This window comes from Mixophyes fleayi, chromosome 2, assembly GCF_038048845.1.
Source record: "Mixophyes fleayi isolate aMixFle1 chromosome 2, aMixFle1.hap1, whole genome shotgun sequence".
Taxonomy (NCBI): Eukaryota; Metazoa; Chordata; class Amphibia; order Anura; family Limnodynastidae; genus Mixophyes; species Mixophyes fleayi.
The window spans coordinates 193,352,089-193,379,648 of NC_134403.1; positions in this window are offsets into that span (position 1 = coordinate 193,352,089).

The window sequence follows — 27,560 nt, forward strand, 5'->3', positions numbered from 1 at the left end:
TTAGGTCCATTCCACCCACTGCAGGAGAGTCCATAATCCGGAGAAAGTGCAAGATAAAACTGAGACCGACGACATAGATCTGTCACTTGTGAGTCTGTTCCGGGAGACCTAAAGCCTGCAGTCGAGACACCTGAACCAGAGACGTTGCCCCAGAACTATCTTTCCAGCGATGAAGTAGCGGTTTTTGTTTTTCTTTTGTTCTAGGATTTTCCTTGTTTTTACTCTTTCTAGGACATTCTATTTTTGTGAAGGAGGATGGAGGACGGAGGTAGGTTCCGGTAGTGATGAGGATGAGATGGAGGCAGAGGAAAAGTTATTAGAATACTCAGAGCAGCCCATTATCAAGCTTGGTCCGGGGGTTAGGAAAAGGTCTGCTAGCTCAGGAACTCGGAGGCAGTGTGAGGGGCTATTGTCTGATGAGTATTGTATCTGCAAGTTTTGTGACTCCCTAGTTAAAGAGAGATGCATCCAATGATGCCAGTCCACCAGTACTCTGAATATAGGCGGGCATCCTTTGGAGGATTATCACTCCCTGGTGGGTAAGGTGCTAAACCAAACCGAGTGTTGGGTGTGCTCTCACGTGCCGCAAGGGCAGCATAATATAAGACTAGTGCCATTCCCTCTAAACATATCCGAAGTACTCGAATTGAGGGGTGGGAAGCCCATAGACGGGAGGTACAATAACACTAGGTCCCCTAGTCTGACGCTTCGACAATACTCCATAGACAGATCTTTGCTGTGTCTAAATATCTCTCATGCAAAACGTCTGGAGAATTGGGAAGCTGACCCATCAGATCAGAAAATTGCTCGCCACACTCATTTTAGAGGGAGACTCACAAGGTCACCAATAGGCAGGAATGTTGATGGAAGTCACAAATTAGGGCGTATAACCAAACATAAGAAGGTATCCATTGGAAAAGTCTCTATAGATAATTGTAAAAATGTCATCCATGCTGACACGTGTCTCGAGCAAATGAAGACACTGGGCATGGGTAGTTTTATCAAAACTCTGTGTGATATAATTAATGGGCATACTGTTCCTTATGTTCTCCCTGATGATGTGTATTTTGTTTGTGGAAGGAAAGCTTATTCCTGGGTGACTCCGAGTTCCAAGGGCTTGTGCTTCTTAGCTAAACTGGTTCCTGAAATCATGACTATTACTCATTAAGAAATGGTTGGTATTCACAAGACTACATCAACACCATACGTACACACACAGTATTAACACCGTGGCAAGAGAAATATGATTCCTGGTGAGGAGCCCATAGCTATAAAATTGATTAGTGAGACCGCTGGGTTTCAAGTAATGGTTGCTCTAGATCTCACCAGGACCGCTCAGGGAACATTAAACTTTAAATATATCCAAGACCTAGCTAAATTAATAGATAATATCACTGAGATGTATGATGACACTTTCAGGTATACTGGAAGGGAGCTACAAACGTACAAGAAGGAGTTGGTGCAACATAGACTGGTACTAAATTATCTCACCTCTATTACTGGTGGGTACTGTGTGACACTGGCCACCCAGTTCGGTGTCAAATGTTGCACGTACATCACCAATAATACGGATGACGCTAAAGAGGTTATAGACCGGAAGATGGATGAAATTTTACAACTAAAATGGGAATTTCGAAAGAACCATAATTCTTCGTGATATGAGGTCGGGGAAAAGGTGGCAGGTTGGTTCTCGTGGTTGAACCCTGTGAAATGGTTCTCCGGTCTGGTGGAGTGGGTACAGGAAATGGTTGCTAGTGTAGGTAAGCTCCTTCTCCTTATACTGGGTGTCATCTTAGCAATTGGTTTATGTGTCAAATGTATTCCTACTGTGTTGAAATGTGGAAAATGGTCTCCTAGGAGTAACACTGAGAAAGAGACTGAAAGGGTGGTACCAGATACCGAGATCATGGTCTGTGAAGAAGTATTGTATAATCCTGAACTTGAAACGATGATTGGGTGATAGCTTATTACACTATCAAAGGGTGGAGCTGTCGAAGTCAGCAAATTGGATAAAGTCATTTCAATTAAAATCGAGCAAACTTGGTTGTCTTTGTCTGAAATGATGCGTACGGTACTCGATGGCGTAAAAGGGCACGCCACAGCGTAAAAGGGCGTACGCAGCTGCAACACGTGGCAGCAACAGTATTTGGTCTTTTACCATACATTCGCACAAACACGCATACTTGTAAAATAGTACACATTAATGGTAGTTGCAACACATAGTCAGTTATGTCGAAATATAGTAGTATTTATGTGTTATAATATAAGTTATATGCACATTAGTGAAATATATGGAACAGGTTGAAGGAATCATATCATGTGTGGTATCATAATAAACCTCTTAACATTTGCTACTGTTTGGTTCACTCTGCGAAGGAATCGCAGAGTGCATACACAAGTTATGAATGATAGGGAATTATGAAGTACTTAAGACTAAGGAATCTTGGCGGGAAGAGCAGAGCATACCCCCTGGAGAGATAACCCCCTCCTTTGGATTCTTTAGGATGAACTAGCCAATGATTGACAACCCCTTCGACCTTCCTGAAACCTGTACCAATAGAAGCAAGCTATACCATCTCCATAGTATTACTGTATTTCTGTGTGCATATAAGCAGCAGCTTCACATCTAGTGTTCAGACATCTTGTCCCCAGACTTCAGGATTGAATGACTGTACACTGGATCCAGAGCGCCTGCGATAAGTAACGGCTGTACTTATTATTATTTCTCTTGAATTATTCTGCTACTTTGAGAATAAATCTTTGTGCTTTGGAAACACAAATCGAGGTTCGACAATCTGTCAGGATTTCCCAGGTATGACCACGGAGAGGAGATAAGTGGTTATAATGAGTTTATTAATAAACAGAGATGACAAGGTAACTCATGAGACAGTTCAAAGTGCAGATGAGAAACAGGTAACTGCAATAGTAGATTTCAACAGGCAGCATAGAACTACAAGTACCAGGTATAATGGTTAAAGATGCAGGAGTCCAGGACACAGGTAACAGCAAATAGTGGATTTCAACAGGCAGCGTAGAACTACAAGTACCAGGTATAATGGTTGAAGATGCAGGAGTCCAGGACACAGGTAACAGCAAATAGTGGATTTCAACAGGCAGCGTAGAACTACAAGTACCAGGTATAATGGTTGAAGATGCAGGAGTCCAGGACACAGGTAACAGCAAATAGTGGATTTCAACGAAGAAATAATCAGGAGTCCAGATAGCAGATAGAAGCTGAGCACAGGGAATGCTCCTCAGAATGACCTGATGATCTGGCCCAGACTGTTTGAAGCAGGCAGGTATAAATAGGCCTCATGCAGCTGAAACCACTCCCAGTGATCAAGGAGAATAATCAAGTAGCACAGTGGCCCCTTTGGTGGGCAGTGGTACTACAAGTGGAAAGCATACCAAATCCAATAGAGTCACTGCAGACAGCAGCTGCAGAGTGCAAATCGTGACAGTACCCCCTCCTTAAAGGGCGGATTCCAGACGCCCAAATACTAGAAATGGTCAGAAAAGTCAGAGTCATAGTCCAGAATTGGGCATGTATTTGAGAAGTCTTCATGCAAGGACGGGAAGGGTATAGAAACCACACCACAGGGGAGTTGAGATCCAGGAGAATCTTTCTTCTTCTTCTTCCTCTTCACCTTCTTTTTATGGTTTTTAGAGGGTTGCTGGAAATGGAGTGAAGAAAACGATAATCTCAAAGTGGGAGTAGCTGGAGATAGAACATGTGGCATAGATGAAGCACTGGGAGTGAGAATAGCAGGTGCTGGTGTAAATTCTGTGATCACGGCCTCAGTAAAAAGCTGTAAATCAGACAGAATGGGATCTTGGGTTTCAATTAAGGGCTCTGCCCATTCCAGAGCTTCCCCTGTAAAGTTGGCCAACATGTAAAACACTTGCTTTCGTTGAGTATCAAGGAGGTTGGATACAGAGGGAAAATAGGATATACAGAATTTAATAAGAGCACGAAATTGCTGAATATCCCCATTGAAAGTAGGTGGTTGGAAGACTTGAACAGAAGGTGAATTCGAATTAGCATGAGACTCGGCCAGCTCGGGTTGAACATACATCCCTTGGGACTTGGGTAGGACCCCCTTGGCAGAAGACAATCCATACTGGGCAGATGACTTGGCAGGGCGCCCGGATTGGGCGGCAGACTTGGGAGCAGGCCCAGACTGGGCCGCAGACTTGGGAGCAGGCCCGGACTGGGCCGCAGACTTGGGAGCAGGCCCGGACTGGGCGGCAGGCCTGGCAGGGACAGCACTTTGAGAAGCCTGAGGGCAGACAGCACTTTGAGAAGCCTGAGGGCAGACAGCACTTTGAGAAGCCTGAGGGCAGACAGCACCAAGTGGCAACTCGGGCTGGACCGCATGGACTGGCAACTCGGGCTGGACCGCATAGACTGGCAACTCGGGCTGGACCGCATAGACTGACAACTCGGGCTGGACCGCATGGACTGGCAACTCGGGCTGGACCGCATGGACTGGCAACTCGGGCTGGACCGCATGGACTGGCAACTCTTCTGGAGCAGACTGGAGGGACAGGACCCCCTCTGGAGAAGTCTTTAAGGGCAGCGCCCCCTCTGGAGCAGACGGGAAGGGCAGCGCCCCCTCTGGAGCGGACGGGAGGGGCAGCGCCCCCTCTGGAGCGGACTGGAAGGGCAGCGCCCCCTCTGGAGCGGACTGGAAGGGCAGCGCCCCCTCTGGAGCGGACTGGAAGGGCAGCGCCCCCTCTGGAGCGGACTGGAAGGGCAGCAACCCCTCTGGAGCGGACTGGAAGGGCAGCGCCCCCTCTGGAGCGGACTGGAAGGGCAGCGCCCCCTCTGGAGCGGACTGGAAGGGCAGCGCCCCCTCTGGAGAAGTCTTTAAGGGCAGCGCCCCCTCTGGAGAAGTCTTTAAGGGCAGCGCCTCCTCTGGAGAAGTCTTTAAGGGCAGCGCCCCCTCTGGAGAAGTCTTTAAGGGCAGCGCCCCCTCTGGAGAAGTCTTTAAGGGCAGCGCCCCCTCTGGAGCACACTTTAAGGGCAGCGCCCCCTCTGGAGCACACTTTAAGGGCAGCGCCCCCTCTGGAGCACACTTTAAGGGCAGCGCCCCCTCTGGAGCACACTTTAAGGGCAGCGCCCCCTCTGGAGCACACTTTAAGGGCAGCGCCCTCTCTGGAGCACACTTTAAGGGCAGCGCCCCCTCTGGAGCACACTTTAAGGGCAGCGCCCCCTCTGGAGAAGTCTTTAAGGGAAGCGCCCCCTCTGGAGAAGTCTTTAAGGGAAGCGCCCCCTCTGGAGAAGTCTTTAAGGGAAGCGCCCCCTCTGGAGAAGTCTTTAAGGGCAGCGCCCCCTCTGGAGAAGTCTTTAAGGGCAGCGCCCCCTCTGGAGCAGACTTTAAGGGCAGCGCCCCCTCTGGGTTGAACTGGGGAACCTGGGTTCTCATGGGAGCAGATAACATGTCTGGAATGAAGACAGAAGCTTGTAATTTAGAGCTGGAGATAGAGGTTGAAGATGGTCGGAGTCTACCGAGCGGGCAATCCTGTAAAAAATGTACATCACTGGCACAGTAAAGACACAGTTTGTAGGTCATCCTGCGCCATCGCTCCTCTTCGGTCAGGTGAGGGCGTGGAGCACCTGAAAACCTGGAATTTGTTACAGGAATATTGGGAGGTACTGCTTGCAGAGAGTCAAAGGCAGACAAATTTGGTAATGAAATGTTAGCAGCATAGTTAGACTCCTTACAGCAGGATGTATTAGGGGTGGAAACTGGAAGTTGCTTAAGCACTTGGTTCAGCAAGGAAGATACTTGCGCTATTTGAGTGCGAAGTTGAAGAATGTCCACTTGGAGCAACTGGAACAGGGAATTTTCTGAGGAAATAGCAGCCATGGTCTTAATGTTGAAAACGGAGTAGGTCACTTCCCTGGAAATCCTTTCCAAAAGAGATGAAAGCCGTGCAGCAGCAGGCTTGGTTTTATGGCCAGATCATACTGTCAGGATTTCCCAGGTATGACCACGGAGAGGAGATAAGTGGTTATAATGAGTTTATTAATAAACAGAGATGACAAGGTAACTCATGAGACAGTTCAAAGTGCAGATGAGAAACAGGTAACTGCAATAGTAGATTTCAACAGGCAGCATAGAACTACAAGTACCAGGTATAATGGTTAAAGATGCAGGAGTCCAGGACACAGGTAACAGCAAATATTAGATTTCAACGAAGAAATATGCAGGAGTCCAGGACACAGGTAACAGCAAATAGTGGATTTCAACAGGCAGCGTAGAACTACAAGTACCAGGTATAATGGTTGAAGATGCAGGAGTCCAGGACACAGGTAACAGCAAATAGTGGATTTCAACAGGCAGCGTAGAACTACAAGTACCAGGTATAATGGTTGAAGATGCAGGAGTCCAGGACACAGGTAACAGCAAATAGTAGATTTCAACGAAGAAATATGCAGGAGTCCAGGACACAGGTAACAGCAAATAGTGGATTTCAACGAAGAAATAATCAGGAGTCCAGATAGCAGATAGAAGCTGAGCACAGGGAATGCTCCTCAGAATGACCTGATGATCTGGCCCAGACTGTTTGAAGCAGGCAGGTATAAATAGGCCTCATGCAGCTGAAACCACTCCCAGTGATCAAGGAGAATAATCAAGTAGCACAGTGGCCCCTTTGGTGGGCAGTGGTACTACAAGTGGAAAGCATACCAAATCCAATAGAGTCACTGCAGACAGCAGCTGCAGAGTGCAAATCGTGACACAATCGCTATTGGTTAGCGACAATACGCACTTAACAAAACTATGAATAGATCACTGATTCCGACCATCTCCAGATAGTGTTTGGGTGCAGCTGCACCTGGTGGTGGTCATCAAGCCTGTACCTTTTATATGATGCTGGGATACCACCTACATTGTGTAAAAGGGGCATCCCTAGTATGAATGTCTCTGATCATCAGAATCCTTCTTTAGAAAGGTAAGATGCCTGAGGGCTAACATTAAATAAACTAAATATGTGAACCTGCTGTCTGGGGCTTTGAAACCTCAAATACATTCTGCCAAGCTTAGATTATCCATAGTCAGAAGAATTTCCACTTAGAATATAGCCAGTGCCCTTTAATACAGGTATATAGGAATCTCTTCAATTTAGCTATGTGTGTATCACATTAAAGTTTATCACTCAGATGCTGCTATCTAGTTAATGGTGTGATGAACCACTTTTAGGAAATAAGGATTGATTATCAGAACAGGGTTGGGCTAGTAGCAGGTAGACTCCAGCAAGTAACAGTACTCAGCATCTCCTCACTTTAGGTTGGCTCACCCAAGTTTCCGTAACGTATGACGGAAACCGAAAGCTGCTGGTATTGGAATAATGTCTGTGTTCTTAGACTAATTTGAGAAAACAATCTTTTTAAGCATATTTCAGTCAAGCACAGTAAATGGTATATTTTAAAATAGGTGAAATTTGAACCATCCTATCTGTACCTGTTTGCAAGTACAGATAGGATGGCATTTGTTTTATTGACTGCAAATAGGGAGGAATTCCCTCCACTCTGAATCATATAGTCTTATAGGGCCTCCAAACTTCAGTGGGGAAAAATAAATCTCCAACGGTGTGTGTAGATCAGTCTGCACTTCCTCATTACATCCCTAGCAGAACATCTAGCTGTACGGCGTGTGCAGGAGGACGCTGTGGGAATATGTGATTATCATATATAAATGTTTACATTCAGCTATTATTTTGTAAAATACTTTCCAGTTATCAAATCATGAAATGATATACATTTGAAATTCTATTTTTTTTTCTTGAAACAATCTACATTTGTGTTTATCTGTTTACTTTGGTAGCACTGGTATAATTGTGTCTGGTTGATGAATGGGAAATATGGCCATTATTTGGCAGGTTGTTGTGTTTAGATCTTTTTTCCTTAAGTAAATTCTGGAGAATTGATCTCCTGGCAGAGGGGACCTGTTTCAGGCCTTCTCCGTACATAACTAGCTTGCCCACAAATAAGTAAAATTAACAACGACGTAAAATGGTCAGGATTTTACTTTGTAAGATGGAAGCGTCCAACTTTGCAGAAAAGAAAACTGGTGCTTCTAATGAAATAAACTATGAGATTCAACAAGAGTTTTTGTACATGTAAAATGAATGTACAAATGTATTACAAGTGTCTTTGCTATATATATATATATATATATATATATATATATATATATATAAAACTCCGAGTTCCAGATACCAATTACTTGACTTTCGCTCAACATTTCATTATAGTATAGCGATATAGAGCTAATATTTCCAATTATTGATCACAGATTAAATGAGACACATGCATTCTTAGGAAGTATTTTTATATAACCTATAGCAACTACAAATATTTGAAAAAATCTAAATATTAATGGGTCTTTCTAGATAAAATATATATATCCAGAATAAACATAGTACATATCTAATGAATTCATTGTATATTACAGAGATAGTAAACTAAATTTAGACAGCGTGTCCACAAGTATAAAAACAAATTTGACCAAAAAATCCAGATTTGGTAAAGTCCAGAAAGAACAGAATAGAATACAAATGCAATTTATTTACATAGGCTCACTTCTCTATTTTGGGCTTGACAGATTTTTGGTGCTTTGCAGTCTTTGCCTTTATTCTACACAGACGCCTCTTCTTGAATATGGAATACCATTTGGCAAGATTATTACTTGAAGAGAATGGGGTAGATTTTGGGGTATTTTTTTTTCTCTCTATGTCTTCATGTGGTGCGACTTTATATAAATAATCCATGCTGGAAATAAGCATGGAGACTGCAGGATCTTCATAGTGAGAGGAAAGAAGGTCGTTGGCAAAAGAACCTAGTATATGTTTTGCAGATCTCTTATGACCAGGAGGGGCATTCTTATTTTTGGTTTTGGAAGACACCCCAGTGATTATTGTAGGAGCTATTGCATCCTGATCTGTACAAATATCCCCAGGAAGTAAAAGGGTGTTTGAATCTGTCAATGGTATTGTATGACCCTTATTGAAGAAAATGTCAGGCTTGAATGCAGCAGAATAACTTTTGGAAAATGGGTCCATTTGTTTATTTTCCCAAATGAAGAAATGCTTTGTGTCATCAGGACTAACATTTTGTTCAATAGTGTGGGAAGCAAGGGTTCCACGCATAGATGAGTCCTTTCTCTTCTTGATGTTTTCCATTGAGGTTTTGGTCATTTTTGGGGACATGTTAGAGCCTGAATCCTTATGTGAGTGCACATCAGCTCTATTTTTTACAGGGGTCACCTTGGGACTCGAGATGGTCATTGCAGTCTGAGATCCGTGAGAGGCATCTTGAGTGTTTAAATCTGATGACAGCGATTTCCTGGCATTGGGTGGCTTAAATTTCTCTTGGGCTTGTATGTTATGATGTGTCCAGCTGACATTGTTGGAATACATATGGCCTGGTGGTATTTTGTTCATAATAGGCAACTGCTGCTGCTGAACGTAAACAGTAGGCTGGTAAAACATTTGTCCTCTGTTGTTGTGAAGCTCAGTAGTTGGTAAATACTGCATTTGTGTCAGTCCAGGGTACTGAACATGTCCAGTGACACTCACTTGTTGATTATTGCAGCTATGTAAACTGTGTGGTACATGGAGCAATGAATTAGCTGGATAATGTTGTATTCGGTCTATAGTATTATGCCTCTGCTGCCATTTATTTAAGGTGAGGGTCTCAGGATAGACATTGACAGGGTAGTACCACGAAGAACCTTGTGCAATAAGATCCTGTGGCCTTACCGATCCTTCAACATTTAAAAAGTTACCGTCAAACATGCCAAAGGTTTGACCTAGAGATTAAAAAAAAAAAAATGTTAATGTATTTTGGAAAACAATAAAATCTGTACCTAAGTAAAGAGTTTCCACATGTTGCAGGTTAAAGATTTTAACACAAAAGTGAGATATAAACAAGCTAATGGTCATCAACACCCTACTTTGAAGAAGAAAAGTGGGTTAATGTTACTTATCCAATGGGGTCATTGACAAACCAAAGAAATGCAGAGGTGGGGTATGTTATTTTTGCATAGGTACACTTACTTGTCCACCATGTGTATTTATATACACTTGCATGTCTCCTTTCTGTCTTTTATGTTTACCCGACTTGTGTAGGCTTATAGTACATGATAGAAATATAGGCAAAAGTAATGACATCATTTTAAAGTACTACTTCTATCTCTTTGATGAAATACATCTCCTAAAGTAGTTGTCCCAAAGTGTAATTATAGAGGAATTGAAGGTCTTTGCACACACCAATGTCTCTGCATTGAAGCAAGGGAGAACAACGAGGCCACAGTATATGTGTGGGACATGCACAAGTCTGGTGCACATGATATACCTTTATGCAAAATTTAACATAAAAAGAGAATAGAGTCATGCCACACACCAGAGCTGCAAATTAAAGATAGTATTAATTTTAAAACATCAGTGGCAATAGAATGAGACAAAGCGGCAATAAAGCAGATCATTCCCATCCAACAGGTGTTTCATGTGGTCACTGTCAGGTATTTCATAGCAAAAGGGATAAAGCGTGGCTGTGACCACGTGAGAAAATGCTTTTGGTTGGGAAATATCTTATCTGTGTCCCACTCTGTCAAATTGTCTTGGCCCTAATGATTTGATTGATTCTATTCTTTGGAGCCTCATTTATGATATAATGAAATCATGAGTGGAAAGGAAGCATTCTTATATCTGTGTTCACTAAAGCTATTTTTAGTAGTCTGTGTCTTTTGTTAATTTACGTCCAGAAGTCTGCACATGTCTGTGTACACCTAAATAAGTGCAAAGCTGATCTGTAATTATAAGTATTCCTATATGGCAGTTTGAAACATTATGATTTATACACTTTCCTTAAAAATTTCTGGTGCTGTGTTTAACATAAAAGAATAATCTTTGATGTCGCCTTTACTTGGCTTAGTCCATGAATATGTGATATTGAATCTAATCTGTTGATGAATCCAAATATAATAATAAAAATATTGTATGTAAAATCTTACCTTCAACTTGTTTCCAGAAAGTATGTAACGTACAGCATTGCCGCTTAAAACCAGCAAACTGTCACCGCCATTTATTAAGTTCAGTAGAAAGATTTTAGCTGATAAATAGCGGTTTAAAATTCTATTTAATTATTACTGGCACTCTTCTGCCAATTGGCATTAAGAAGGATAAATAGATTGACTCAGTTGAGACATTTATGTTAGTATCTTTACATTAAACAGTAAAAATAAAATTATTTAGAAATGTGTCCTTTATGAATAGCAATATGCAGTTGTACTAAATTTATCCCATTACCCTGAAACAAAGTAACTATTTCGACTGTGTTTTCCTCTGTTTCATATATTTAGTCGTAGCTTTATTATTTACTCCTAGCACTAATGATCACACTTTCACAACTCACCAACTCTCTCAAGATGTCCTTGAGATGAGACACCATGAACGTATTGGTACACAGGAGCCTGAAGGCCAGATTGAAATGACACAGATTCAGGAACCTGGAAATACTGCATGATGTCAACAATATCAGCAAACTGAACTCTGGAAAGGATGATAGGAAGAGCCTCAAACAGAGCAGCTCCTCACAGCTCCTCACAGCTCCTCACAGCTCCTCACTGGATGCTGATCTAAGAGAATCCAACTGTTGCTTCAGGTTTATATTTGAATCCCAACATCTCCTAGAGCATCATGAGCTGTTTTGGCTGTTGCTAAGCAACGGCTTCCGTGTCACATAGTTCTGTATGACTTGATCACAACTGCTGGAAATTCAAAAAATAACATGAACATAACTGTACATTTATGGAGGAAGTAGTGAATTGGAACATTATTATCGGTAGCACTCTCTTTTGGTGATGCTATTTAAACATGGTTTAAATCTCCTTACATTGGAGTTACTTGATAAATCTGTTACAGACAGAAATGTACAGATGATATAAAAATAATGAGAAAGCTTCATTTATATTATTCCATTTAGAGTTAAATGGGATGATGATATAGCTGTGTGTTTCTTAAGCCAGATTTTCAAAATGAGTAATTTCTTGACATTTAGTTAACTATTTTGGTCCATGGTTGAAATATAGTTTAGATCCAGTTGTTATTAGAATACATAGGGGCCGATTTAATTCGGCCATGGCAGTGTAGAAATAACGTGACGCTAATTGTATTATCGTTAATACAGTAATTTTAACCTGGATTTTTGCTTACAGCCCTGAGGACTGCAAGAAATATCAGCGTTAAAATAATTATGCTAACATTAATACTGCACATTTTTACCATAGTAACAGTAATAGTGCACAGGCTGCATTATTCCTAGAATAACTGGGCCGAATTGAATCGACCCCATAAAGTTATAGGTATACTTATGGCGTTACATTTCTATTATGAGTGTTTTGGAGGCTCCACTATGTAGTGTTTTAGGAGAAAATGGAAAGACGTCTGTTATGTTCGTCTAGTTGCTATCAATAAAGATTGCCCGCTGCGATCAATGTGATTCCAATACACAAACAGATTTAATAGCAAGATGTAACAAATATCAATTAAATCAAATAAAGTACAGCCGATACATACGCAGCGCACTGGATCCAACATACAGTCAGTCATTCAGTCCTGAAGCCTGTGGTCAAAGTAGACTGAATGATGGTCTCAGTGCCTGGTTTATATACAGTTTGGGGTACATAAAAAACAGTGGTGATGTCATGGCATTTTTCATTGGTTCAGGGCAGTCCAGTACAATGCAGGCCATAAGTCGATTCAAACAATGCCCTCCAACGCTGGGGTCAACTCTGAACAGATGCCTACGTGTCTTCCCGCAGAAATACTGGTTCAAACCAGTCTATTAGCATTTCAAACACAATATCATTTTGACTATTAATATTGTATCATCCATAACTAGCATATGCAAGGTGCGATCACTTGGCCGATTGTAGCGGATGTCTGATGGTAAAAAGTGGATAGTACGATCATTGATAATATTACATAAAGTTTTAACAAAACTCCCCATGCCTAGGGTCTCAATCTGTTCAAGACAAGTTTCAGCATGTATAACATTTTGACAATAACCTAGAGGAACTTTCCAAATGAATACTTTCTTATGTCTGTTGATATGCCCCATCTATTATGTCCGTCAATATTTCTAGTTATTGGTATTCTTGAGAGTCTCCCATCAATACTGGTGTTGCGAGCTATTGTCTGATCAGGTAGGTCAGCTTCCCAATTCTCCAGTCTCTTTTCATGTGAAAATTCAGACATAACAATGACTGATTGGCGGAGCTTTAGACTAGTGTACCTAGTGATATTACATCTCCCTTCTATGGGCCTCCTCCCAGTAATTCGAGGACCTCAGAGATGTTTAGTGGGAATGGTACTAATCCTACATTATGTTGTCCCTGAGGCACATGAGAGCACACCCAGCACTCAGTTTGGTTTAGGACCTTACCCACTAGGGAGTGATAATCATCTAGGGGATGCCCACCCAAATCCAAATTACTATCGGATTGGCATCGCTGAATGCACTTCTCTTCAACTAGAGAGTCACAGTACTTACAGACACACTATTCCTCAGACAATAGCCCCTCACACTCTCTATGAGTTCCAGAATTAGCAGACCTTTTTATTACCCCTGCACTGAGTTTGACAACAGGCTTTACTGACTGTTCTAACAACATCTCCTCCAACTCCACTTCATCAGTATCACTACCGGACCCACTCTCCATCATCTGTCCACCATCACAAAAGTAGAATGTTCTAAAAATAATAAAAATCCAGGAAAAAGAAGAGTAGAAGAACTGCTACTCCATGCTGGGACGATAGTCTGTACAACGTCCTTGGCTCAGGTGTTATTAGCTGCAGTCTTTAGATCTCCCGGAAAAACACATTCACGACTGACAAATCTGTAGTGTCAGTCTCAGGTTTGTCTTGCACCTTCTCCGGGTTGTTGACTTTCCTGCAGTGAGTAGAATGGACCCAAGTGTCACTTTCTGATACTTTCAGAGATGTGGTGCTGGTCATCAACACTTGGTACGGGCCTTCCCACCGGTCTGTTAAACAACCTGAGCGTAAGAAATTGCAGATCATGACATATTCACCAGGTTAAACATCGTGACAGTTTATTTCTGGCATACCAGGTGACAGCATTTTGATTTTCTGTTGCTGTTGTCTTAGCTGTTTGCTCATGTTTATGAAATATAGAACAGTCACTTCATTATTGCATTGTAAATCATCCTGTGGACCTATGACCAAATCAGGTTGTCTCAAAGTGAAACAGATTAAGAGGAGTTCTGGGAGTGGTTCTGATGCTATAGGGGACTAGTGGCAAGATTCTGGCCACACCAATCCAGTTTCAGCCATTATCTTACTCAGTTTGTTCTTAATGGCACCGTTTATCCTTTACACTTTACCAATGGCTTGTGGTCGGCAAGCAGTATGAAGTCTACTATCAATTCCCATAAGTTTACACATGTTCTGAAAGATATCACCAGTAAAATGGGTACCCCTATCGGTTTCTATAATTCTAGGGATACCATATCTGCATGCAAATTGCTGAACATTTTTTTTAGCAGTAAAAACAGCAGTATTAGTGGCAGCTGGAATTGCCTTTACCCAGTTAGAAAATACAACAGTACACACTAAAACATATTTCAGACTCCTGCAAGGTGGTAATTGGATGAAGTCAACTTGTATTACCTCAAAAGATCCGTCTGTAGAAGGGATTTGGGATGGCTCAGTTGGTATTGTCTTCCCGACATTTTTCCTCAAACAGGTAAGATAAGATATTGCCTTCTTACTCACTTGAGAAGAAAAGCCTGGTGCACACCAAAAATAAGAAAGCGCAGAATAGAGCGCTAAGCATCACACCAAGGCATACATTTATTATAAAATAAAAATATATAAAACCCAAAAGATGGATTCTGGTTTAGCAATCCAGGGGTATGGCACAATCAAAACAATCAACTGCAAAACACACACACACATATATATATATATATATATATATATATATATATATATAAAATAAAATAATATAAAAGCCTAGTGGCGTGTGTCTATGTGTGGGGAAAAAAAAACCAAGCTGCAGCGCCACTGCTGGGTGGAGTTATACACTGAACTACTAGATTCTTAGTGTGTGTGGAAAAAAAAACTCAGAAAGGGCTGAAATTTGGTATACTAAAATGTTTTTATTTGTTAATTTAATTTGTTAATTGTTAAAAGTGTTTATAAAGATTTAAAAAAATTAAAATATATATATTTCTTGAAGGACAGTTGGGAGTGGTTGGTGGTTGCCGGGGGTGACAGTTGGGAGTGGTTGGTGGTTGGCAGGTGTGACAGTTGGGAGTAATTGGTGGTTGCCAGGGGTGACAGAGTGAGAGGAGTGTGATACTCAGGACCGCTGAGAGAGATTCCTGTGTCTGGATAGACATCTGGATAGATGTGGCGATAAAGATAAAGGATGAGGTGATGGAGAAAAATGATGAGGTGGTGACATGTGGACAAAACCACGTTAAAAAAGGGCGCTTGCGTCGGGAAGTAACGCTCTTCCCCTGAGGAGGCCTGGGCTATGGCCCAAATGCATGACAAGAACCTTTTTAACACCTTAAGTAGCTTGATTTGACTAGAATGCATGAGTATCATGCACGGGTTAACTTGTGTATATATATATATATATATATATATATATATAAATATGTATATATATATATATTTATATATTTATATATATATATATATATATATATATATATTCATATATATTCTATTGTTCTGAAAGATAATAAAGCCTTAAGCAGAGTTCCAATAGCTGTCAACTGTCAACATACAATGGGTGGTCTTGGATTTCTTTATAGTGTAGTTTCGGTATCACGTGACCTGAGCCATCTTGTATAACTATTAAACTGGGTCAGAAAAACCATAGATTTGTCTTGCTGTCTCTGTTTAGGAGTGTGGTTAACTAAATAAGATCTATTCAACCCTTTCACCTCATTATATGCCCTATCCAAAATATATTTGTGATATACTTTCTACTGAAACAATTTGTAAAGTCTGGCAGAATGTATCTTAAAATCCTCAAATTTTGAGCCATTCCTCTTGATACTGAGGAATTGACCTTTCAGGATATTATCCCTCCAAGACCTATAGTGACTACTCTTGTAGTGCAGAAAATTAATAGTTATGCAAGTGAGATCAAGTATATCTTGAAGAAAAATGCCTCCCTGTTAGAATTAGATGAATACATTGGTCCATTGGTGAAGAAAGAAAGATTAACAGTGTTTAGAAGGTCCAGGAATTTAAAGGAAAAACTAGCACAGAGTTTTTTTAAGAACAATGTTTTATCAATATTCCCCACTAAGGAACCTGCTGGAGAAAGATGCTTAGGAAGATCTAATGGTTTCTTTATATGTGGGAGTCTAAGACGTATTTCCTGTGGGTTTGCTGACCACAAGGCAACTGAATTTATGTCATTCACATCAAATGAAAAATTCACAATTGATAAGGTATTGGATTGCCAATCAACTTTTGTCATTAATTTTATCAATTGTAAGTGTGGGGTTCAGTATGTGGGATGTACAATAAGATTGGCACTACCAATAGAGGTGGAGACAGGTTCACTTTGCTGTGTAAGCGTGAAGCTTACTGTATCTTTAGGTTAAAGACATTGTCTCCATATGGCTTGAACGATACTATAGAGCTGAATAACTTTTGAAATTTTCCTCAAGTATATTTCCCTCAGCATTCTATTATTTTACATATGAGGGTTATATTTGGGCCTTTTTCTGTGTAGTATGACACAGGTAGATGTTCCCCACTATTAATGACTGAGGTAATTAAGATCTTTATATTGTGTATATGTGTGTGTGTGTGTGTGTGGGGGGGGGGGGGGGCTGTTTTTGGGAAGGAAAAGGTTTATTTTTTAAATGGTAACACTATAAATTTAATGTTGGAGCTGGTTGGAGGAAAATAGGTCTATTTATTAAATGTGTATGCTATTAATTTAATTTAATGCTTTGGTTGGAGGGAGGCTTACTTATAAAATGTGGGTGCTATATTGATTTAACACTGGGGCTGGTTGGAGTTTACTAAATTTCATGTACCCATTTTTTTTTCCAAATAGGGCCTCCAACATTCCTGGATCCAGACAAGCAGCAACTGATCTAAAAACAAAGCAGCCACAAGTGATGAAAGTGACGAGAACAGGTAGGAGAGAGCAGGACAGTCTGCCAACTATCCTGAATCTGTTGGGATTTATATTATGAGGAGGTCTGACTTGTTAAAATGTTGCACTGTGGGATTCATACAGAAGACTGACATATTAACATGATTATTACATTCCAGCACTTTTTCATGTTTCTGTAGGTAGAGGGCTGCAGTCAGTAACTGTAGTGGCGGAAGGTCTCTGACGTGGTAGTGATAGGAGATTACTGTTTTTTTATTACTGGGCTTGCTAACCCTTAACTGCAATTTCTTTAAATATGGTTAATACCTAAGTTTAGTTAAAGATAAAGTACAATTAGTGTGAATTGAAAGGTAAGCAGTGGCGGAAGTGGGGTGTATATGGTAGTATGCCATACCGCTACTTTTCATACCGCCTTCATTGTAAAATAAAGAGCGCTAAGCATCACCCCAATGCATACATTTATTGTAAAATAAAAATATATAAAACTTAAGAGATTGATTCTGGTTTAGCAATCCAGGAGTATGGCACAATCAAAACAATTGACTGCAAAACATATATATATATATATATATATATATATATATATATATAATTTACAAGTTAACCCGTGCATAATACTCATGCATTCTAGTCAAATCACGCTACTTAAGGTGTTAAAAAGGTTCTTGTCATGCATTTGGGCCTAGCCCAGGCCTCCTCAGGGGAAGAGCGTTACTTCCCGACGCAAGCGCCCATTTTTAACGTGGTTTTGTCCACATGTCACCACCTCATCATTTTTCTCCGTAACCTCATCCTTCATCTTCATCGTCACATCCTTCATCAAGCTACTTAAGGTGTTAAAAACTCTCCACTGTCACCCCCGGCAACCTCCAACCACTCCCAACTGTCACTTCTCCTTCAAGAAATATATAGGTCAGTGTATAACTCTGCCCAGCAGGTGGTGCTGCAGCTTGGTTTTTTTTTTTCCACACACGCCACTAGGCATTTATATGGTAGATATATATATATATATATATACTGTCGTTTTGAAAGATAATAAAGCTTTAAGTAGTGTTCCAATAGCTGTCACAAATACGGAGCGACCGATCTTTATAAATTCTTGGGCTAAAATCTCCACTTATCACACTGCGTGTGAAGATAATTGAAGTTTAGAGAAAATATTTATGCAGAAGCAAGAATGGCAGATAGCTCCAGAACAACTTAAGTACTTAGCCCGTGCCCCAGCCTGTGAAGAAGGAGAGAGTGATCATCCGTCCTTTAGTCCAACCTGTGAAATATGCTCGGAACCGCTGCCAATGCTGGATGGATGTAACCCCGGTGTTAGTAGATATCGATAACCACCTCCTGGATAGGAAATTCAGTAGATCTCCATTTATAAAATAAACAAGAATCGTTGTTGTCACAGTTGCTCAGTAAATATTGGAAGGGACTACTGGAGGTTTATATGAGCAAAAAACTTATTAGATACACAATTGCTTGAGAGGAAAACTGCCCTAGTATAACATATAATAAAAACTGCACATATCAACTAGACAACAAACAACTAACGAATAACACTCAACATTAAATGTAAAATACAAAAATGACTCAAAATTCCCATCGAAATAAAAAATAATGCAATAAAATAATAATCAAATCCTACAAAAATTATTATTATTATTATCAATAGTCATACTGTCAATATATATATATATTAAATACCAAATGGCCTGTAGAGGAAATATAAAAGTATCTAAACATATTAGAACCTAAAAATAATAGGCTACAAATACTAAAACTTGTAAGCCTATAGGCTAATGAAAACCTATAAGCAAATGTAATAATATGTGAAGATAATAATAATTATAATCATCATCCCTAGATGTGAGACATATTTAGAACCACTATGGGAAACTCATTCACAAATTGTTATCAGAATATTGTTATCAAAAAATTCTCTAACCCATACAACTAGGTAGGGGCGAGAACATTCACTACACTAGCCCCTCACACACACACTATAAATACACTAGCCCCTCATACACACACACACACACACATACACACACACACATAATGTACATATACTGGTCCCTCACACACACATAGTATACATACACTGGCCCCTCACACACACATAACATACATACACTGGCCCCTCACACACACATAATATACATACATTGGTCCCTCACAGACACATAATATACATACACTGGCCCCTCACACACACATAATATACATGCACTGGCCGCTCACACTCACATATTATATTAATAAACTACCCCCCCGACTTTCTTTTATCCATCTGCGCACTGTGCTGCACATGTGGTGCACATCCTGTGTAACACAGAGCAGGCCACACATAGGGGAGGGAGAAGGCCGGTCATTTAGCTGTAACACTAGCACCTCCCCCGACTCACGCTCCCCCCACGAGTCGTAGTGGCGGGGGGGGGCGAGTCGGAGGAGGGGGTGCAATTTTTTTTCCCTTGTCCCCCCCCATCTGCTTTGCCGCAGTCCTCCTGAGAACCGCTGGGCCCTAGGCACGTGCCTAGGTTGCCTAGCTGTAAATCCGTCCCTGGGCCCGATTTTGGGGATGAACAAAGAGTGAAAGCCAGAGGGGAGTGGTTGTTGAGGAATTTTGGAGAGGAGACTTGGACTGATGCTATGAGTAGCCATACTCTATTATTATTATTATTATAAATTTTTATTTATAGGGCGCCACACAGTGTCCTTAGCGCCGTACAAGGGCAAACAATAACACAGTACAAAGTGAAACTGCCACGGTATAATTAACAATAAGCGCTATAACTCGGGCAGCTCAAAGCACAGCTAGAGAGAAAGGCTGAAAGTGTGAGGGATAATCAGCACAAGCTGGCAACCAGAGCCCAAAAGGGTGGGCATGAATGACAGGTTAAGAACCACTGAGAGGTGCAGAGAAAAGCGAGAGGAGTCAGAGGGTAGAAGTTCTAAGAGGAGATGGGCTGAGTAGCTGGAGAGCAAAGTTAAAAGTGGTGGAATCAGGAGAAGAGAAGGCCCTGCTCAAAGGAGCGTACAATCTAAAGGGAGGGGTAGACATACAGAGAGACACAAGGGTGAAACAGAGAAATGGGTGAAACGGAGTCATGGAAGGGGGAAGAAGGGATGAGAGAGAGAGGTAGCCGACAAAGTCGGTTTATAAGCGGGTGACTGAAAGGCCTTTAGGAAAAGGTGGGTTTTTAATGCCCGTTTGAAACTGGACAGATTCGTGGATGTTCTGATGGAGGGAGGGAGCTTATTCCAATGGAGGAGGGCAGAGCGGGAGAAGTCTTGGATTTGTGCGTGAGAAGAGGTAATCAGAGGGGAAGAGAGGCGACGATCATTGGCCGATTGCAGTGGGCAGGATGGAGTGAGAATAGAGATGAGGTTGGAGATGTAGGGAGCAGTGGAGTTGGCGAGGGCCTTGTAATTCAGTGTGAGGAGCCTGAAAAGAATTCTGCAGGGGATGGGGAGCCAGTGAAGGGCTTTTTAGAGGGGGGGAGACAGTGGAGCTGTGAGAAAGGAAGATGAGCCTAGCAGCTGCATTGAGTACAGATCGAAGAATAACGAGATGAGAATGGGGAGGCCAATAAGGAGAAGGTTGCAGTAGTCCAAGCGGGAGATAATTTGAGAGTCGATGAGAGAATTGGGGGCATCCTGGGAGAGAAGGGCCGAATGGGTGCGATGTTGCGTAACTGGAAGCGACAGGATTTAGCAAGAGAGAGAATGTGAGAGGCAAAGGAGAGAGAGGTGTCGAGGATGACTCCCAGGCAGTGAAGTTGGGGAACAGGAGAGATAGAGGAATTGTCGACAGTGATAGAGAGGTCAGAAGGGGAGGAGGATCGAGAAGGAGGAAAGACAATGAGTTCAGTTTTAGCAAGATTGAGTTTAAGAAATCTAAATGACATCCAGGAGGAGATGGCAGAGTGGCAGGCGGACACCCTAGAGAGAAGGGAGGGAGAGAGATCAGAAGATGATAGGTAGAGTTGAGTGTCGTCAGCATAAAGGTGGTACTTGAGGCTGAATAAGCTGATGAGTTCACCCAGAGAGAAGGTGTATAGTGAAAAGAGTAATGGTCCAAGAACAGAACCCTGTGGGACCCCAATTGGAAGGGTGGAAGAGGGGGAGAGAGACCCAGAGTTGGAAACAGAGAAGAAACGATTATTAAGAGGTGAACCCAGAAAGGACATTGCCATAGAGGACAATGGACTGGAGGGTGCGAAGCAGGAGGTTTTGGTCAACGGTGTTGAAGGCCACTGAGAGGTCTAGGAGAATCAGAAGGGAGAAGTGGTCCCTGGCTTTAGTCAAGAGGAGATCGCTTGTAACTTTAGCCAGGGCAGTTTCAGTGGAGTGGAAGGGGCGGAAAAAAGACTGGAGAGGATCAAGGAGGGAGTGTTCCGAAAGGTAAGTGGTGAGACGGTTGCAGACGAGCCTCTCAAGTATTTTAGAGGCAAAGGGGAGAAGCGAAATGGGGTGGTAGTTAAAGAGTGAAGTGGGATGAAGATTAGGTTTCTTTACAATGGGTGAGACGAGAGCATGTTTAAAAGAAGAGGGTAAGATTCCGATGGAGAGGGACAGATTAAAGAGGTGAGCGAGGTGGGAGCAGGTGGTGAGGGAAAGGGAACAAAGGAGGTGAGAAGGGATAGGATCAAGGGGACAGGTAGAAGGGGATGAATGAAATGAGAGTGGGGACTTACTCACCAATTGTAGGGCAAAAGGAGTGTAGGCGTTGGTGGCTGGGGAAGAGAAGGGGTGAGTGGGAGGGGGAGCGGAAGAGTGAGTGGGGGGTGGCAGAAGAGTGAGCGGAGAAGGAGATTTCAAGTCTGATGGCCTCGATTTTAGAGAAGAAAAAGGAGGCAAAGTCATTTGCAGTGAGGGAGAATGGGAGGGGGCAGGAGTGTGTTGAAGTTGGCGAAAAGGCGGTGGGGGTTAGAGGACTGGGAGGAGATGAGGGATTTAAAGAAGAATTGTTTATTGAGTGAGAACTTGAAGGGGAGGAAATCAGCCAGGGAACAAGATTTTGTCAAGTGGCGTTCAGCGGTACGGGTGCATTTTTGGAGGAAGCAGGTAAATTTGGAGTGCCAGGATTGGGGTTTGGAGCAGCGACAATGGACGGAATGGGCAGGGGCAATCACATTAAGAGTGGAGGTGAGGGTGTGGTTGTAGGGGGAGTCCGTCTGATTGCGGCAGGCCTGGGAGTTTCGAGAGAAGAGGACAGAATAGCAGGATCAAGGGCGTCAAGGTTGCATCTCGACTGGATAGATTTGGGTATGGGGAGGGCTGCAGGACTAGAGGAGAGTGAGAATGAGAGGATAGTGGAAAGGGAGAGATGGAGGAGTCAGAAAGACTACATAGGTGGGAGAAGACAAGTTCAAGGGAGTGACCAAGGCACTGGGTAGAGGAAGCGTTCCATTGAGAGAGGCCAAGGGAAGAGGAAAGCAGCTTAATGGAAGCAGGGTTGGTGGTGTTGGTGATAGGGAAGTTGAAGTCTATATCAGGGCCTGAGGAAACCAGGATTGTGTAAACCAGAAACTTGCTCAGCCACATCTAGTGCTGAACCTCAAGGACTGATTTTTCACCACTCCATGAGGAGACGCCGATTCTGCGTAATTGGTGAGCCTACATCAATAGGGAGACTGATACCCAGAGTCCCACCAAGCTGGTGGATAGTTGGCTGAGTGGCCGGTATCAGCATACACATCTATCGGATCAGAACCCCTGGCATACATGGATTTGTCAACTGTTGACTTTGTTGCCAGGAATTTTTGGAGGGAGCTGGGAGGTAACCTGCTGGGGACTTGGCTGAGCGGTTTTATTGACACTGGTGAATTTACTGACAATTGGTTATATTTGGTGGGGGAATACATTTATCGTTGGGGAGAACTTTTGCATTTACTTTGTGTGTACATTTTGTTTAAATAAAGAGATTATTATTTCTTTCTTGCTTCCATACCAGTGTGATTCATGAACCTAGAGGCCAGGAGAACTACGGTTCCAACCCCAAGGTCCTCACCTAAACTAATTGGTTTCTCGTTGTCCTTTATAGGCTTGTATAAACTATGAATACCTTGCGATACACATTTAAAACATCGGACTAATTTTACCAATGACATTTCAACAGTGCCTATTAAGTGTAAGTGGAGTGCTTACTCGTCTGACCTGGCAGTGCCTTTTCTGACCAACAAATCCTGATGGATCGGTTTGGATGACAGATAGATACTGATTCCGACCATCTCCAGATAGTCTTTGGGTGCAGCTGCACCTGTTGGTGGTCATCAAGCCTATACCTTTCATATGATATCCTTGGGGAGAACTTTTGCATTTACTTTGTGTGTACACTTTGTTTATATAAAGAGATTTTTATCGCTTTCTTGCTTCCATACCAGTGTGATTCATGAACCTAGAGACCAGGTACCAGGAGAACTACTGTTCCAACCCCAAGGTCCTCACCTAAACTCATTGTTTTCTCGTTGTCCTTTGTAGGCTTGTATAAACTGTCGAAGTCAGCAAATTGGATAAAGTCATTTCAATTAAAATCAAGCAAACTTGGTTGTATTTGTCTGAAAAGATGCGTACGGTACTCTACGGCGTAAAAGGGCACGCCACAGCATAAAAGGGCGTACGCAGCTGCAACACGTGGCAGCAACAGTATTTGTTCTTTTACCATACATTCGCACAAACACGCATACTTGTAAAATAGTACACATTAATGGTTGTTGCAACACATAGTCAGTTATGTCGAAATATAGTAGTATTTATGGGTTATAATATAAGTTATATGCACATTAGTGAAATATATGGAACAGGTTGAAGGAATCATATCATGTGTGGTATCATAATAAACCTCTTAACATTTTCTACTGTTTGGTTCACTCTGCGAAGGAATCGCAGAGTGCATACACAAGTTATGAATGATAGGGAATTATGAACTACTTAAAAAAGGTGTATGTCGTGTGATTTGTTGACTTTAAATACACTAAGGTTTTATCTATTGTAAAATAGAGTGTCAGTTGCTCTTTGGTGTACGGTATACAAGGCAGGTATACCGGGGGTGGAAACTGAATAAGTTTTCGCGACGTGCACCCAAGGGTAATCGTATCGCTTACAGATTAGCTTTAAGCGTTGCGATTGCACTGCACGGCAAGGAAAGCCGTGAGTGTGACTTGGGAGTAACGGGGAGGAATTACGTTGGTATGGCTGGTAATTGACTTCACCGGATGCTGCCAAGCGTAATAAACTCAACAAATTTTGTTGGAGAGTCAGGGGTGATCAGGGAGCTGATAACCCTTTAGTCCGCATTGATATTTCTGTTTAAGGGTCCTTGTTTAATACGAGAGGAAGCGAGTGGACGCGCCTTGTAGCAAATACATCCACAGGCCGGTAAAATATCTCTAGCGGTAGTGTTAGAAATTAGTGGCAGAATATTGTGTTATTTCTGGAACCCTATTTTGTGGCAGGATATTGTGATATTTCTGGGACCCTATTGTTCAATATGGGTGCTAAGCAAACGCTAGAGAAGGCCAAGGTACTGCCTAAGGAAGGGCCTATTGGTTCAGCGAGATTTCTCATGTGTAAGAAATATGGTGCATACGCAACTGCGTATTGCGACACGTGGGTCAAGATGACCAAAGATTCTGATAGGCCTTTTCCAACAATAGGGAGTTTTAATGCAGAGGTACTAAATACTGTAAAAGATAAAGTATGGTTGATTAAGTCGACGAAAGTGAGAAATAGACATAATGATTGTTTAAAATTGTAGCAAATGGAAGGTAACACGTTGCAGAGCAGCGAATGCACCGCGGAAGTAGGCGTGTCGAAAAGCGCGCGCACAGCGGAAGTAGCCGTTGAGAAGCGTGGCGAACTCAGCGCAAGCGCGCCCCCGCCACCTTATGTGGCGGGAGGGGTAAGTACAGCCGTTATTACAACTGAAAAAAGAAAAATTGCTAAGTTATATCCGGTTTTAAGTCAGTTCAAAACAAATGTATCAGAAGATGAAGATGAACCCACTGTGATTTCAGCCATTGCTCATGCTGTTAATATGCTAGAGGTTCAGCGTAAGTATGGGAAAGGAGCAATGGCTGAGATAGGTGAGAGTAGTGTGATCACTAGGAGTGATAGCGTTCTAAATCTTGAAACAGCAGATCCGGTAGTGACTTCTGAAACCAGTGAACCAGTGGGTGCTTACTAGAGATGAGCGCACTCGGATTTATGAAATCCAAGCCCACCCGAACGTTGCCGATCCGAGTCGGATCCGAGACAGATCCGGGTATTGGCGCCAAATTCAAATCTGAAACTGAGGCTCTGACTCATAATCCCGTAGTCGATCTCGCGATACTCGGATCCTATAAATTCCCCGCTAGTCGCCGCCATCTTCACTCGGGCATTGATCAGGGTAGAGGGAGGGTGTGTTAGGTGGTCCTCTGTCCTGCTATATCTCGTGCTGTTCAGTGCTGTGCTGTGCTGTGCTGTGCTGTGCTCAGTCCAGTGGTGCTGTGTCCTGTGCTCTGTCCTTCTGAGGTCAGTGGTGATGCTGGGTCCTGTGCTGTGTCCTGTTCAGTCCAGTGGTGCTGTGTCCTGTGCTCTGTGCTTCTAAGGGCATAGTTATTTCCCCAATATTCCCCTGTGTTTAAAAAAATAAAAAAAAGTTATTTAAAAAAATACCAAAAACCAATTACATTTTTTTTTAATTACCACAAAATTTGCACAACCAATCCTGCAGTATAAGCCCATTGGTACTGCAATATTACCAAGTTCACACATTCAGCAGTAAAAGTCCAGTGGTACTGCAATATTACAAAGTTCACACATTCTGCAGTATCAGTCCAATGGTGCTGTGTCCTGTGCTCTGTCCTGCTGAGTTCCGTAGTGCTGCTGGGTGCTGTGCTGTGTCCTGTTCAGTCCAGTGGTGCTGTGTCCTGTGCTCTGTGCTTCTAAGGGCATAGTTATTTCCCCATTATTCCCATGTTTTTAAAAAATAAAAAAAAGTTATAAAAAATATTAAAATAATTTTTTTTTAAAAAAAAGTAATTATAACCAAATTTGCAAAACCAATACAGCAGTATAAGTCCATTGGTACTGCAATATTACCAAGTTCACACATTCTGCAGTATCTTGTGCTACATATAATGGAGACCAAAAATTTGGAGGATAAAGTAGGGAAAGATCAAGACCCACTTCCTCCTAATGCTGAAGCTGCTGCCACTAGTCATGACATAGACGATGAAATGCCATCAACGTCGTCTTCCAAGCCCGATGCCCAATCTCGTAGTACCGGGCATGTAAAATCCAAAAAGCCCAAGTTAAGAAAAAGTAGCAAAAAGAGAAACTTAAAATCATCTAAGGAGATCCGTAAAGTTGCCAATATGCCATTTACGACACGGAGTGGCAAGGAACGGCTTAGGCCCTGGCCCGTGTTCATGACTAGTGGTTCAGCTGCACCCACGGATCTTATCCCTCCTCCTCCTCCCCCCCCTACAAAAAATTGAAGAGAGTTATGCTGTCAGCAACAAAACAGCAAACAACTCTGCCTTCTAAAGAGAAATTATCACAAATCCTCAAGGCGAGTCCAAGGGTGTTGGTGGTTGTCAAGCCTGACCTTCCCATCACTGTACGGGAAGAGGTGGCTCGGGAGGAGCCTATTGATGATGTATCTGGCGCTGTGGAGGAACTTGATGATGAGGATGGTGATGTGGTTATTGTAAATGAGGCACCAGGGGGGGAAACAGCTGATGTCCATGGGATGAAAAAGCCCATCGTCATGCCTGGTCAGAAGACCAAAAAATGCACCTCTTCGGTCTGGAGTTATTTTTATCCAAATCCAGACAACCAATGTATGGCCATATGTAGCTTATGTAAAGCTCAAATAAGCAGGGGTAAGGATCTTGCCCACCTGGGAACATCCTCCCTTATACGTCACCTGAATAACCTTCATAGTTCAGTGGTTAGTTTAGGAACTGGGGCTAGGACCCTCATCGGTACAGGGACACCTAAATCCCGTGGTCCAGTTGGATACACACCAGCAACACCCTCCTCGTCAACTTCCTCCACAATCTCCATCAGATTCAGTCCTGCAGCCCAAGTCAGCAGTCAGACTGAGTCCGCCTCAATACGGGATTCATCCGAGGAATCCTGCAGCGGTACGCCTACTACTGCCACTGCTTCTGTTGCTGCTGTTAGTCGGTCATCTTCCCAGAGGGGAAGTCGTAAGACCGCTAAGTCTTTCACAAAACAATTGACCGTCCAACAGTCGTTTGCCATGACCACAAAATACGATAGTAGTCACCCTATTGCAAAGCGTATAACTGCGGCTGTAACTGCAATGTTGGTGTTAGACGTGCGCCCGGTGTCCGCCATCAGTGGAGTGGGATTTAGAGGGTTG